The sequence below is a fragment of the Corvus moneduloides genome, chromosome Z, assembly GCF_009650955.1.
Source record: "Corvus moneduloides isolate bCorMon1 chromosome Z, bCorMon1.pri, whole genome shotgun sequence".
NCBI classification, from domain to species: domain Eukaryota; kingdom Metazoa; phylum Chordata; class Aves; order Passeriformes; family Corvidae; genus Corvus; species Corvus moneduloides.
Window position 1 is genome coordinate 34,922,508 of NC_045511.1, and position 16,215 is coordinate 34,938,722.

Here is a 16,215-nt window from a genome sequence, read left to right on the forward strand (position 1 = left end):
GACTTTCCAGGTTTTGCTGAGAATGGAGATTGAAAACTACATTATACAAATTAACAATACAGTTCTTAAAAGGTCATTAAATGTCACCTGGATAGAGTCAGAAATAATGGAAATTTTGTCTTGGTGCTAGCCTTTGCTCCAGTTCCTTTGTGCCACTCTGGGTTTTTGGAAGTTTGTGCAGACTGCAGACTCCCCGGGGAAACCTAACAAAATCCCTGAGATTTTCCTACTCAGAGCTAAGAACTGCCCAAGCTTAGACTTTGTAAAATGAGAGATTAAAAAAGCATCTTTGTTTCTTCCCTTGGAATATAATTTCATAGTTGTACCCCTCAGGAGATGCTTCAAGTCTTGTCTATACTAGAGGGTTTAGCTGGCATATTAATACCAGCAGTCAGTCCCAGTGGAGACGCAGGCTAATCTTCTGATAGTATAAATTACTGCAATTGCCCAAATAAAATAAGATAAGGATTTTTTGTCACGCTACTGTATTTGCAGCAAGGATTTTCTGGCATGGGTTCATCTGATCCTTTTTTATGCTCCTGTAAGACTCAGGTTCTCCTCCGTCCTGGCAGACTGTGGCTTCTCAGCCCCTCCTGCTCCCTGCTGCTGTTGTCTCCCAGAGCTGGGTACGACTGCTTTCTTCTCCATGTTTCATATCCAATATTTTGATGGCATTATGACCCCATTTGATGCCAATGGTGTGATGGACACTGGTTACCCAATGTTAAAGTGGCCTAAGTTAAATCACCATTTTGAAAACATAATGCAGGAAAATTGATTTCCCAGTGTTTTCCACACAACAGACTGTTTGCTGGCTATGCTAGTATCCTCCTTCACACTCTATCATTTCATAGACCCTGAAATATCAAGGCTGCTTTGCACCTAAACTTTCTTCATCTGAGGTTATCATCATGTCTCCATGTCTTTAAGAGGCTTGATTTGCCCAGTGATTTCTTCTTGACAGTATTTCTTACCTACAGCTAATGTGAATTATTAGAGATTGACTATCATGTTATTGTAAAATTACAATGTTGTGTAATGCTGGAATTTAAAGGTCAGCCAGGAAAGCAAGTGCCAATATCTGACAAACAAAATATTTTGTTCAGTCTTGCTTCAATGACTCTTGCTAACTGAGCTATGGCAATCTCACTACACTGGTATCACCTGTTCCACAGCAATAAAAAAAACCAAACCCCAATCCAAAACCAGACACCCATGTGTCGGTCCATGTCATTCATCTGAACAGTAACACCAGGCGTGCACGGACATGATGGTAATCAATAACCCATCAGTGACTCAGCAGAAGGATCTCGGGTGAGATCTGTGCATTTACTGACCTATTTTCTTTCCTCCTTTTATATACCGCCAAGCAGTCACCTAGGCGAATCTACGCTTTAAGGTGCAGTAATTCCAATAACGTTTGCTTTCGATACGAGTTATTCCATTCCCATGGTGTCGAGAAGCTGGATCCCAGGTGCGGCTTTCCCTGTGGTCTGCGGCGAGCGGACCCATCCTGCCCCAGACGAAAAGGCGGAGGAGGAGCAGCGGAATGCGACAAGTGGCACTAGGTGCGAGGAGCTGCGGCGGCTCTTGCACGGCCCAGCTGAACTGCGGGACACCGCACCTGCTTTCGGCAGAGACGCCTCGCCAAGCCACGCAGCCCCAGGTGGCGCGGGAGGAGCGGCTCCTCGGCGCCGTGACCGGGCTGATGTCACACGGCGCCCCTGCTGCTCCGGCCGCCTGGCGGGGACGCTGCCGTTAACGGGGCTGCGCCGGGCGCGAGGGAAGGGACGAGCAGCACCGAGGAGAGGGCGGCTCAGCCCCCGCAGCCGGACCCCCGCCAGGGAGGGCCGGGCCCGCCCCCAGCGCCGCTCGGCCGCCATACTGCGGGACAACCCAAACTTGTTACACACGGGCACCAACTCCTCCTCCTCCTCCTCCTGTTGCCCCTCCCGCCGCCACCGCCCTGCCCCCGCCGGCGGGGGAAGGAGGGGGCTGCGCCGGCCCAGCCCCAGCCGCGGGGAAGGCGCCGAGGCGGGCGGGGGCTGTGCGAGGGAAGCGCCGCAGCCCCCCGCAGGTAGGAGCGCCCGGCGGGGCAGGCTGTGCGCCGGCCGGGGGAGGAGGAGAAGGCGGCGGGGGGCGGGCGGAGGGAGCAGGAGGCGGCGGCGAGGGAGCGGTCGGCACTGGGGCCAGCGACCGTCCGTGCCCGCCGCGCCTTCTCCCACCGAGGTGGGTGTGGGGCTGAGTGACCCGGAGTGGGAGCGCGCGGTGCCGCCGCACCTACGGAACGCAGTCGGTCCTGCCGCCTGACGGGGCCCGGGCCGCCGCTGGGTTCGGGCGGGGGGCGAGGGCTGAGGCAGCCCCCGCCTGCGACGCGGCTGGAGTGAGGCGGAGAGGAGGAGCCTCCAGCAGCAGCAAATGAGCGAGGGCTGTCAGGTTTATAAATCTGCTTTTCCTCCCACCGCCCCCGAGCCCCGCTGACTCCGGCGGGAGCGATCGCCTGCCCGCTGGCTGCGGCTCCGCCAGGTGCGTGTCCGGGGCGGCGGCCGGGTCCCCACCGCCCGTGCTCGCCGCACCTGCCGCGAAGACGGGGGGCCGGGAGCGCACCCGAGGGTGGTGGGGACGAATGCGAGGCGTTCTCGCCCGGCTGGAAAGCGGTCGGTTTCCAAAGGCCAGCAGCCCAGGTTGCCAGGAGTGTGTCCGGGCGCTTCGGGGAGGCCGCTGTCTGCTGGGAGCCGCCGTCCCTCATTCAGCGAATAGCAGGACGCGGTACTGGGTACTTGCTGTCGGGTAACCGGCTGCATGTGTGCTGAAGAGCTGTTATGTGCTGTTTTATTTTTCAGCTGTCAAGGAGACTTTAAATCACGTCTCCACAGAGGTGCCGAGTTTGCAAGGTACGGGTGAAGAGAGAGTTTTCTGTCCCCATTTGCCCCTCTGCTAATTCTGAGGGGATGTCTTTACTGCTTCGCGGATGTGTGGGTTGTTGCATGGTATTTTCCGCGTATACAAAACTACGTAATGGGCGTTTAGGGGAGAAGGATTGAGTGGACGAATGCAGCTGTGGTAACTTCATTGTTGCAGCTCCGTTCTATTACGTGACTGCCTTTAGCAGGGAGTGGAACAGTAGCTTGATCCTGCCCTGGTGTGGGAGGGAACCTGATGGATCTGTAGGTTGAAGGGCTTTTCAAGTCTGCTTTTTGGTTTAATGCTGAAACATTTTCCTATCTCCATTCATGTCTTTATTATCATGTACCTCTTGCGGGGAGTTACTTCGGCTGAAAAATGTGAAACATCGCCTTTAAGCCTGTGGCACCCAAGTGTTTCTAGTAGCTCTGGAAGTCACTGTAGTAATAAAGCCTCTTTTTTTAAAGAAAACTAAAATTCCTATAGTAATGAGCACAAGGCTGTTGAGTGCTTTATGCCCATCAGGCTCAGAAATAGCTACTGATCTCATACTCCCTTTTGGATACCTGTGTGGTGGTTTTGTTGGAGAACTGTTTAATGACTTCTTTTATTAGAAAGAGTGCGAGCTCAGGCAATTACGCAAGTGCGCCTAAAGGAAGCTGTGCTGGCTGCATGGATGGCAAATGTGGAGGCCGAGCCGGAGTGGGAGTATCATTTACAAACTGAGTTAGAAAGGGGCATTGTAAGAGAGAACCGAGTAGCCCGTGTAGGGTGAAACACTGTACGTACCGTGTTCCCTGCTGTGCTGGGAAGAACATTTGTACAGTGGGCTGCCTGGGGTGAGCAGGCTATGTGTGGATGGACACTCATCGTTCTTTCCGGCGGCAGAGATGAGGTATAGGTGACTTTTTTTCCACTGAAAGCAAATGAGTGGCATGGGAATCTGTTACTATGTCTATATTCTTGGTGGGGGAGGCGGGGAGGGCAAGAAAGCTTTGTAAATGGGGCGCTGGATTGACAGGTGAAATCTGTCTTTACTGTGATTTCTTGGCTTGGAGAGGGAGTATTTCACTATCTTTCCCCCCTCCCCTGAAGCAATTACTTTATATACCTTTTTCAATGGTCAAGGACTGCTACAGAGTCTGCTGACAAAAGCTGCTTGCATTCGTACCTACCAAAATAGGTCTGTAGCTGTTTTTTAAATTTCTCTTTTTTTTTAAGAAACAAAAGCCATTGTAGCTGATGGGGACGGCGGTAGCTGCTTCCAGAACAAATGAAGCGTTTGATGTGAACGGTTCTATTTCACAACTGTAACACTGATTCATTGGTTTTTCTGGACACTGTAAGTACAGTGCCCGCAGACTTAATACGCAGTGTTGCTATCTCTTTGCTGGTATTACGATACCCCCCCCCTCAGTCCCTGTATAAACAGCCATTACAATGAACACTTGATAACCTTTTCTGTTAAACTTGCATGGATATAGCAGTAGCCTGCCAAAATGTGTGGATTTATACCACTTGGAGGTCCTGCAGGAAGGAGAGATGTTCTGGATGCGCTGGTGCATCCCTTATTGGCCTGCCTCCTGAGCGTGTGAGCGTCAGAGTTACGTGCTTCATGCACCCTCTTGCTGGGGAGGAGCTGGAGAACTCAGAAGGATCTGTCATCTGCTGAAGGCCACTTGGCTGGAGTTGGAAACTGCACTGTGCTTGCTTTGCAGCACACTCTTGCCCTCTCTCCCAGCTGTCTTAGGGGCTGTGTGCCAAATGAATATTTTTGTGTTAAAATACGTTTTCTTAGATGTTTTCTTGCAGTGAAGCAAGTGGAAGGTCTCTTTCAGTCACGTCAAAATTAATTCTTGCTTTGGGCTGCTAGCATTAGATATAATGCTAGGTGCATATGCCGCCTAGTTAGCAAAACGTGTTGGATAAGTTGATAGGCAGTTGTGCCGTAATCTGATTTTTAAGGATGACTTCTCAAAGTGCGACTCCAAATCAGTAGAAATAAAATCTTGAAGCGTTTCTATCATAGTTATGTTGTCTCAGAACTCTGCCAATTGTTTCGATTTAGTTTTGGTCTTCTCCAGGAAAAATGGAATCTCAAGGCAGTTGTTGCAATAGGGATTTTGTAGGTAACAAGAATATAAAGTATTTCCCCTGAATGTTCAGAGGTGAAGTTACTTATCCTGGTTTTTGCTGTGCAAAGGTAATAAAATAATATCCAAAGTTGACTAACGTTTCTTGTAAGCCTTCAATGCTTCCAGGTATTGGATCTTATTGGATTCATATTCTGTGATTTAAATGAGTTGAAAAGTAATTTCTGAAGGTATATGACCATGAAAGCATTATTCATGAACGGGTGGTGATCTACTATGTTTCTTATTAAACTGAGAATTAAGTACTTGTAGACATGACTGAGACAATTTTTCATGGTGTTTTAGATTCTGGGAAGCATGTGAGAATAAGGTTGGAGATTTAAAGATGACAACAAAAACAAGCAAAGCGGATTGTAAACTTTCACTGTGGTAATATTAAACAGTTTGTTGGGGGGGTATTCTCTGTTGTGCCCTATACTTAGTTGCTTTATGCCATGTCAATTAACTGAAGAAAGGTATGCTCAGTTGGGAGGCTGCATAAAAAACAAGGAGCTGGGAAGTGCTTTTGGCTTTTTATTTGGTTGTGCTTTCTCTGAAATTTTATGCCTCCTTCTTTGTAACTAGTTATTTTTCTGATGACAAAGCAGTCTTTTATAAGGCCTTCTTCATCTGTCTGTGCATAGTAGTCCCGTGCTCGAGTGTCTAGGTAGATAGGTAAAAGAAGGGTATTGAATAGAATGAGGAAAGTCCCACTTACGTTACTTGAGTTTGGGAAGTTGAAGTGGCTGAAGAGCTGCTTTCCAGTGAAGCTTATTCAACTGGTTGTGTACCAGAAGGAGCTTGGGAATGCCAAAAGGCACTGCTGTAGCTTCCACTTGCAGTTGACTTGCCCGTGTGTTGATATAGATGTGCAGGCTAGATGTGGAAGATATTTTAATTGTTTCCCTTTTGATAAGAGGGTTTTGTCATTGTTTCTTGGATGAATTAATGAAAGGAACCAAAAATTACTTTTCCTGTTCCCAAAGGTCTTCAGCTGCAAAGAAAAAAGTAGTACCTCATATTTCAGACTAATGTTTGCCATCATCCTGGATTGGGAAGTTACAGATCTTGCTGTCCAGAACTGGATTAATGAGGTCTTACATTTAATTGTATTCTAGCCAAAAAGCTTTTATGGTGTTTTATCTCCCTGTAAAGTCCAGGAATGCAAAGGCCTGTTCAGCCTTCTGAAGGTGTTGCTGTAGCCTGCCTTCACCATGAGGGAGGATATTGCCTGTAGTACGGAGTGTGTTGAGCGCCACTTCCAGCCAAGGGCGTCCAAGAGCTGTTCCCTGTAACACCAATGTGGTGCAGTGAGCTTCTGGGTATGTGAGCATTTCTGAAAATGAAATGAAAAAATATGCCAAAACTTATTTTTAGTATGTGTAGTGCTTTTTTTTTTTTTTATGATGGGATGGAGGAGGAAAAAAAGACTTGTATTGAATGAAGAGGCATGCATGTTGTTCTCAGTACTGTAACTCTGAGACTTTTGACAAGTAAGTCTTTTAAAGCACCCAACAGCAGCCTTTATTTCAACAGTATGTTGTTCTGTACTGAGTGGTCCAGTTCTTGTGGCCTGAGGGGAAAACAAAACAGATGAGAAAATAATAAAAACCTGTAAACAGACAAAAAAATAATAAAAATCTGTACATGTAAGCAGATAAGGAACTTAAGAACCTTAGTAAAGACTAAATATAGTTAATTGAAGACCACGTATCAAATTTAGAGCCAAGTTTATTGGCACATGAAATAGTGGACACACTTTTTTGTCTTTCTCTGCTCTTCCACCTATTCCTTTTTGTCTGTTCATGTACAGCAGTAAACTCATAATCCACTAGGCATTTTCTGCATTGATCCTCTTAAAAAATTGGTATTAGCCTATATATGAGGCAGGCCAAAGAGGATTGAACACTGCTGCAAAATTAGTACCTGTTGGCCTCATTGCAAGGACAGGCAGGCTCCCTGTCTCTTGCATGGAGCTTGGTTGTGTTTTCCTCTGCAGGATTGTGCATGCTGAGCAGATGTGTAGGTGATGGAGCACTGCTGTGGAAGTGACTGGGAAATATATGGAATTAGCAGACTGGGAAATTGTGGTGTCATTAGTGCATCTGATTGCTTGACTGAGCTGGGAGACAGAAAAGGATATGCAAAGCAGAGGAAGGTTTATGGAGATGGACAGTTCTACTGGGAAAACAGGGAGGAGAGGAAAAACTTCTACAAACTTGGTTGGCTCTTTTCTGGCATGCAACAGAGAGACCAAAGGTTGTCTGGAAGCTAAAGAAGGTCTGACAGAACTGCAGCAAGGCGAGACAGTGGGGAGGCTGGTGTTCCCTGTGCCTTAGTAAAACGTCCAGGTCCACACAGATTGGCATGCATTGCAAATGGAAGAGCAGAGGAGTAGGGAGAAAAATGCATGAAACATGATTATAGTTCTTGCTTTGTTCAAGAGTAGTTTTCATGGGCAGGCTTTAACAGTATTTCTGAGTTTTCTTCCTTCTCCCAATATAAAGCAGGCATTCTTCTTGCCCCAAGTAATTGATTTTGTAAGTATATGCTCAGTTGTGCTTGATTTTTTTCTTTTTTAATAAACAAATGATACTGTATGAACTTTGTCATTGAATATACAAAGAGGTGCATAGAAATGTGGAGGCTTTTTGTTTTTTATAGAATGTCTTCGTTCTCATTTCCACTGAAAGAGCTAATGAGTTATGGTTGTGTGTTACTGGAGAAACAATGCAGGATGTAAGGAAGAGACCTAGAGATGTGGAAGCTCTTGGATTTGTATTTGAACTCTCTGTGTAAATTTTATGTTCTGGGGAGAATGGAGCAGTATAGACTTTTTAAAAAACAAAGTGCACATTGAATTGAACTCTGAAATCAGGTCATTGAAGCTGTGCTTGACCTTGTTTATATTTGTTGTAATTAAACTCATAATTCTGGAATGCTTCAAAAGGAGCTGTTGTTTGTTTAGCTGAGCATGATATAGACTGGTCAAAGTTTGTGTGGGGACACAGTTAATTCAGTAATTTATCTCCATAAAATGCTTTACTTTACCTTTTTGGTTTGCAGATCATTTCTTGTGACAGTAGGAAAGACTAAACTGGCAATAAATACCCTGTGGTATATGGGACTGTCATACGCACATGGATAACACTGGTTTGTTTGCTAGAGTTAAAGTAACTTGTAAGAATGCATGTCAGTACACTATTTTGCAGATACTCGGCTTTCACCTCATCTAGTAATGCTTGAATTTATTCAAAAGACCTTACTAGGTCATATTTAAGAAATGAAATCCCAGTTTTTAATGCAAGCATTTGGCTGTTCAGTAAAATCAGATGAGATTCCTTTTGCTTGTCTGAGAGTGTAAGGAAGACAGTCTGTGGAAAGAGGATCACTGGACCAACTGATACAATGGCAGGTTTTAGGAAATCAATATTCTCTCAACCTAATCTTATAAAATATTTATTGCCCCTCTTTCTGAGCCCCATCTTGGATGTTTTCAAATAGACTCTGTAATTCATGCCAGACATTGCAGTGTGGGCCACGAGATAGTGCTGTGTCTAAATCTGCACTTAATTTGAGTACGGTAAGAATTGTCTGCAAAGCATTTAAGAAGAGAAGAGTGGTCTGCATGCAGAAGTTAATAATCAGGGCCCTGGTCTTGCTGGCAAGTTTGTGTGCATGGAACGTAGCTGAGGCTGGGCCTATGCCTGCAGAGGTTTCCGTCAGGTACAGGGTCCTGCGCAAGTATGCTCTCCTGACCTCTCAAAGAAACAACAACAAAAATCCAAACCAAACAAAAAACTCCCCAAAACAACAACAACAAAACAATCCAAACCAACCAAAACCACACACACACGCACACAATCCCCCAAAACCAAAAACCCTCAGTAGCAAGGTTTAGTTGTCTGCAGACCTTAGGCGTCTGCTGGACCAGTGCTGTGCTCAAAGCTGTTTTTTTACTCCCATATATCTGTTGTTCCTTTTCACAAAAAGTGCCTAAAATGGCCAGAGGCAAGAAATTAGGCATTCCTGTTTCCACTCAGCAATTGCATATAATTACTAAGGATTTGCTAGAGGTGCATATATATGCGCACACAGATCCCCATCTGTATATGGCTGTAGATGTACCCCACCTGAAGGGTCAATTTGTCAGAAAATTATTCATCCATCAGAACTGTAGGTGTAAAGAAAATAAGTACCTTTGATGGAATTAATACCCCCACCAAGAAAGCCAAACAATAAAAAACCCCTGCAAAGCCATTAAAAAGTGTCTGTATTTTACTAAGTAGTGGGAATTAAATTCTTCTTTCCTGTTAAAGTCTAGTGTTATTTAGGTGAGAGAATGACTGCCTTTTTCTTCATTAAATTATTGGGATTGTGAAAAATCTGCGGTTACATGTTTAGATGCTTGGCCCTGTAGAAATAAATTTACTGTTCTGTTGAATCTGACAGGTTTTTACTCAGCATCAGTGAAATTGATAAACTGCCTTGAAAGGTCGTTCTGGTTATCTTCTAGGTAAGTGAGACATAGAATGTAATTTTTGTTTCACTTCTTTTGTGCTGGAATTAGTTGTAAAGGATTGTATGGTGAATATGTGAGACCTTTCTACAGGCTTAAGAGCTTTTCTCTACAATTTTCTCTCTCTAAAGAATTAAAAAAAAAACCAAACCTGAACCCATACGTATACATTTGCAGTATATTAGTTGTTTAAAATATTTGACTGGCTGTTTTTAATGAGGGTGGATACTACTGAAATAGTTTCTTTCTTCAAATATGTAGATAAATTTGTTCTAAATGTATTTTGAATCTTTTATGTGTCTAAGGGATTTATTACTGCAATGTCAGAGGGTATGTGACACAAATCTCTATTTCATACAAATACATAACTGCATAAACTAAATGTGTATATTGGCTCATGTGTAAATTAAGATGATGTTAAGAAGACATTCTCAGATGGTTGAATTTGCCTATTTTGAGTTGATTTAAAATAATAATTAAAAAAGGCATCTGTTTGCATTTGTATTGAAATGGGCCTCCTATGTGCATAAATCGATTGTGCATCGAATGGTACATGCTGATATCCAGGAATTCCACTGAGGTTTTTAAGAACTTCTTTTTCCCTCTTCAGCACTGACAACCACCAGAGGTAAAAGTAACCATGATTCAGAGGCTGTCTTCTGTTTTCTAATTTAATTGTTGGCTTTTAGGAGAGTTCAGTTCCTGTTGCTGCACGTCTGCTTCTGTTTTTTTTCATAGTTCTGCTTTCCATCTTCTGGAGTAGAATGCAGATTTATTATATGTCAATTGCTTTGGAAAAAGAAATTTCTCAATGTATTATGAAATGATGCTCTTGATCAGGTGAAACATCTGATGGCCTGTGCAACCTCTGTTTTCTGCTTAGTGTTTGCTGAGAAGGCAATATACATTGAAGTTGAATTTGCTGTAGTGTGAAGGATGGTGCTAAAACAGGTTTAGGAGCATGTCCTGGGGGAATGGGCGAGTGCAGCAGAAAATCAGTTGAGCAGGAATAGTTACTGTTTGGTCTGTGGAAGGTGAATGGATTCAGCTGTGCTAATTTCTATGCAATAAATGGGCTTTGAGAGTCAACGGTGCTAATGTGACCCTGTCATTACAAGGCGCCCGGCAGTGAAGGGAGCTTTGAGGTTCCCACAGAGAGATTCTGGCCTGAATATTTCCATGGCAACAGCCATCCCTTACACATTTATAACCTTTGATTAAAGATACAAAAAGGAGGAGGAAACCTTTTAGAAGTTACAAATGTATAGCTTTAACTAGATCTTTCATTTTAACAATATCCCTTATTTACATTCCTTGGAGTGTGGAGATTTTATAAGGAACACAGCTGTCCTTTTCCCATTTGGTAGACTTCGAGATGACATTTGGGGGTAAATGTGATGTTCTGGAGATGGCTATCTGACTTTGATCATAGCTGCACTAATATCACTCTACCAATTTAGTTGCTATTTACTTACATTAGTGTATTTTGTACCAAAATTATACTTGAAGTTTATTATTTTAGGATATTTGTTACTCTGATAAAAGTGTTTGAGGAAAAAAACTAATTCTCTGTTGAATAAGACTTACTTTCAAAGAGGAGGAACATGAGATGGCCTAAATCATAGTTTCTTAAGCAGTATAGTGGCCGACGCAAAAAAAACCTTACTCTGCTGGGGAGAGCAAGCTGTTCCTGCAGAAACTTAGGCTTGCTCTTGACTTGCAAGCTATGTAGGAGGGCATATTTATGGTTGGTGCATCTTCACATCTCTCCCTCCTTTACCCACCTTTGTGTTCTTGAAAATATTTTACTACATGCAGTGGTGGCCAGGTATCAGGATTGTGAAAGGAGTGCTGTCTGTCCAGGTTAGCTATTCTCATTTGTAATTCTCAGATGCATCATGTTGCACTTCCTGGGAATTAGTATTATTGAAATGCAACAGAATTTTGCCACCTATCACTTTTCTTGAATCATCCTTGTGAAGAAATAGTGAATTACTTTTGGATTTCACATTTATGCTAGAAGAAATTGAGCTGTAGTACCAGAACTAATGCAGTGGGACCTCTGCAGAGGAATGAAATAAAACGGTGTTTCTTCTGTGCCTTTGCTTTGGTCTAGTCAGTACTGACTCTAGGTAAGGGCAGAAGGGGCTGGTGATTGCTGTCTTGGTGAGGGAAATGGACAGATACTTTGTTGGGACTGCATGCAGAATCTCTCCAGCATTTCGCTGTCATTTATTTCAGAAGGAAGAGATGTATAGATGCTACTAAGCTAAGTGGTTGGTGATCGATAATTTAAATGGACAGGGTTGCCTATGGTTGCCATAACAGGGAGTTTTAGTGCTACAGATATATTGTTCCATTTGAATTGCTAAGGCCAAGCACACTGTGTCATTACCAAAAGCTTCATGTGCCACTTCTGCCTTGACCATGAAGCAAAGCACCCTTGATGCTGCCCTTGTACAGATCCCTAACGTTCCTTGGGAGAGTTTTTGGTACTGAAAGACCCAGCTGGTTACTGTGGAAAGTTCATAGTGACTATGCAAAGAGGACTGGAAAGTTCATGATGCTGGGATATTTAGAAGGATATTCTCTGTTATAAAAGAGAAAAGAAAAAGAAAACTTAGAGGAAAATAAGAGGATATTGCAAACTACTTTTTTTATTTAAGCTAGCAAACGATCTTGATACTGTTATTAATCTGTGTAATTTTGCATTGAGAATGGTTTACAGTGGCTGTTGTGATATGAATAAGTATTTCTGGCCACTCTGAAATAAGAGATAACTGTTGTCTGCTTGGGATCTAAGTAAAAGCATCAGAAAACAGAGGTCATCGTGGTGTCAGGACCACATGTCAAATTGACATGGTGGCATAGTTACAGCATTTCCATCAATTTTCATAAACCAAAAAGGTGAGGTTTAGCACTAGTCAGTGTGGTTTGTTTTTTGTTTTTAATAGAGGACGAGGTGGTGTTTTGGCAATTTTTGGCTTTAACCAGAGTTAAACATACATTTTAAGGCCAAATTAGCTTTTGGGTCAAGTTGCCTTACCACCTGAACGCAAGACATTATGCAAGTGAATACAGTTACACCCATGAAAGAGCATGGTCATTTGTCTTCTAAGAGAAGAGTGCTCTCAGTAAAACACTGAAGTCACAACCCCTCTCTCTGAGGTTTTGTTACAGCAGTTACCACCAGAGAAGGAAAGTTGTGCTGTTTTTGTCAGCTTTTGCAATGTGGCAGTAGAACGTAGCAGTTGTACAGGGGTGGATTGGGGTAATGTTTGAGAATAGAAAACGTAATTTGCTAGCTAGCTTCTCTGTCAGTTACAGCTAAGATTCTAACCATTGTTTTAGGTTCCTGAAGACTTGTTTGCAAGCCTTGTCAAGGTTTATGTCCTGTTTCACTAAGAGAGTAAAAACAGGCAAGATCCAGATAAATAACATTAATTGAAACTGCCTAAAATGGGGGTAGAGGTGGGAGTCAAGTGGTCTAAAATTAAGGATACTGAAAGCACGTGTTGGAGTTTGAAGATGGGTGCATAAAATGCAGCATAGACTCTGATCTGAACGTGTGCTTCTGGCAGCTCTGAACTTGAGTGTTCAGACCATGATGTTTGGGCAGTCTTTGAACAGTTCACGCTAATCCTGAAATGTCTGCCTGGATAAAGCTCAGCTGGAATAGATATGCATCTAGAAGATAATACTGTAGCCTTTGTTCAGGATTTGCAGGTTTTTATGTTGGCTTCTGAAAAATGTTTTAATGCTCTCACTAGGAAGAGCAGTGTGGATTTTTAATGTGGTACTTAGATTACAGCCAGTAGCACCATGAAAATGGTTAGATGTCCTTACGGGATTGCTGCTGTGACTTCAAAACTTCTTCAGATGTGATCAAATGACTTCAGCAGGCTCTTCTGAAACCCTTCCTGAGGTGTTGAAAATCCTTTGTTGGTTGCATGAGTTAAAGGTGTTCAAGCCTTGAGATTTAAGACTTTATAGACTTGAAAATTGTAAATGTAGCTGAGATTCTATATTTGGTTACTGAGGCAACATGCTATTAGATTTTTCTTTATACATTACCACCCCTGAGTATGCCCTCTGTTCAGACAGAGGAACCTTTGGTTTGGGTTAAAATTAATCAGATATTGACAGTAAAGCCACAAGCATTTTTGTAGACTATACTGTTTGAAGGTGGCATATATTAAGATTCTTGTGGGAAGCAAGAAAAAAATGAAGTTTTATCACTTTAATACTGACAATAATGATGAATATCAGGTTCAGCATTCAAAGAGGGAAAGCACAGTTTTGAGCCACTGTTTGTTTTGGCAAGTCATTTTTTTAAAATGTATTGATGGAACTGTTTGTACTGTTCTGAGCCAGAACAATGTAAGGTGGGTTCTGCGTGTACTGGAACAAGCAACTTCAGTGTTTCCTGAATCATCCTGAGTAGAGGACTGTGAAGGACAAAACTGTAATAAAAACTGATGATTATTGCTATTCACTCAAAGAGAAAAGCTGTAGCTAAAATTCAATTTAGTTTAAATTCTTGTTGTTTTATTTTCTTTACCCCAAAGGAGTTCATAAAAATATAGTTGATACCTTGCTTTTGAAAACAGGTATATTCCATGGGACTTAGAAGTCAGGCGTCATTAAAATTAAAATCACTTTAGTCTAAATTTTAATATCAAGCTGCTTAGAAATTGTTTTAATCTAAATTTTGGTCTCAAAATTAGTTAGAGTTGGTTTAGTGAGTTTTTAGTGGATAGTATATGTAGCTTGTATAAGTTGGGCTATAAAGTAGGTATTTCTAACACCTAAGACAAAGAAGTATTGTATATAAAGCCTGCTTCTCAGTTGCCTTAAATTCCTAATACTATCATGTACAACAAACTACACACACAGCTGTTTGTCGTCTTTGCACATTGGCACAGATTTTCTGGACTCATCATGCTGAACCAGTAGTGGGGTTTGTGCCAAAGGGTTAAGTGTATAGAGCAAGAGGCAAGGCATGCAATATCCAGGACAGCACCAGCATTGTGATGATTGTCTTTTCTGGGGCTCTGTTGTGATTTGTACAGTCTGTGTAGAAATCCTTCAAAACCTTGTATTTCTATTAGTATTTCAAGTGAATGTGTTTGTGGCAGAGGCAGGAAGTGGGAGGGTGAAAGCTGTTAACTTTTCATAAAATGCACAGCAAGGTATAGAATTCGTCAGAGGCTCTGTCTCAGCCCAGCTGTCAGCCAGAGAGTTACCCACAGGAGTAAAGTACTTGTGCTTGTTTTGGGGTTGAACTTTGTGGCAGGTGGAAACTGGAGTTCACTAAAACAGCTGAGTGTTTGCTGTGGTGATTGTGGCATGCATCTGGACTTTGGCTGTAACCTCCTGCTCAGCTCTTTGGCAGGAGGACAGTGTGATCTGGTCCAAAGCCTGAGGTGAACTACTTAGGCTTTTACATGTCTGAGAAGCATGTGGAACAGCCTAGGTCTGAAACTGCTAAAGGGGGAGAAACTGTGATAGCAGTGAGGATCAGTAATGAAGCTTAATGCTTCTTCTTGTAGCCATCTGCAGAGATGGAAATGTGAGGTTAGTGAGCTTCACTGTTCATTGTGTATTGGCTGTCTTTGTATTTGGGGGTCATGTAGACATGCATCGTACAGGAATACCTTGATTAATCAAGGAAGTGTTTCTAGTGTGAACAGGAAACACTTAAAAACCCGAGCTTTTCATTAGCACTTCCCCTTTCCTGTCTAGCCTCTGTATGATGAAATACTGGAGTTTATTTACTTCTGGACTTGAATGCCTTAAGCATTTGGTAGAATTTTCTTGTACTCAGGCGTGTTCTGTATTTGCTTACATTGCCACCATGTTTCTTCAAGATTCTCAGGATGCCTTGATCATTTTCAGGATATAAAGCACTTCTTTTTTTTGACCTCCCAAAGCAAAGACTTGCTTTCTCAATTTTCAGAATTTTGCTTTAATTTTAATACCTAATTGTATTTGTTTTTCGAAGTTTATGTGAAAATGTTCAAAGGTTTCTGTGTTACTGTGATGTGACATGAAGCAAGGGAAGTTTAATCTTTTGTAGTTGTTGAAAACGTGAGCTTTAAAAAACATTTAGGAAACAGAGAAGTGATTTTTTGAGAGGTTGTGGAAGTCATTATGAAGGCTTCTGAAACTTTGTTCCCAACAGTTAAACTGTGCCTGATATAACAAAATTAGGTAGGTCCCTTTATGTGGAGAAGAAGGGCTTGCAGGTTGTGATAGTGTTTGTTGCTTTCACAATTAATGAGTTCCATTTTCTGCAAAAATCTGAAGACTTCAGGCTCAAGTGTAATTGATGGCTTTATGGTACTACCAGGGCTGTCATATTCTGATGGCATTCGAGGGCCCCAGATAGGCAGATGTGTTAAGGGTTTATGGTTTTTAAACACCAGTGGGAGACATGGTCACTGCCCTATGAAGTTGACAGCGTAGTTTGAAACAAGAAGAAAGTGAACCTCATGGAAGGAGGAGAATCAGAATTTCGGAAGATAATTTAAGTGGTCCTGCTCCTTTGAGTCACTCAAATTTGTGTTTGGCTGTTTCATCTGAAAATGCTTTCCAGATAAGGCTATCTGTGGAAGTGGATCCCAAATGCTTGGAGGAGGGAAAGGTAGCAGTAGCTGT

General features: G+C 42.7%; 1 protein-coding gene across 23 annotated transcripts in view; it reads left to right on the forward strand.

The window, feature by feature from the left end:
• Positions 1-1,977: 1,977 nt before the first annotated feature.
• The window catches only part of SEMA4D (semaphorin 4D), a 100,651-nt gene continuing 86,413 nt past the window's right edge, over positions 1,978-16,215 (forward strand). For 5 of the 23 annotated variants that reach the window (XM_032096526.1, XM_032096524.1, XM_032096530.1 and 2 more), the window contains exon 1: positions 2,255-2,526. The gene's annotated coding sequence lies outside the window, so the exon portion shown is untranslated. Of the gene's footprint in view, positions 2,078-2,204; positions 2,230-2,252; positions 2,527-2,843; positions 2,895-9,488; positions 9,553-16,215 lie in introns of those variants that run through there. The other 18 variants (XM_032096509.1, XM_032096516.1, XM_032096511.1 and 15 more) reach the window with 13 other exon arrangements.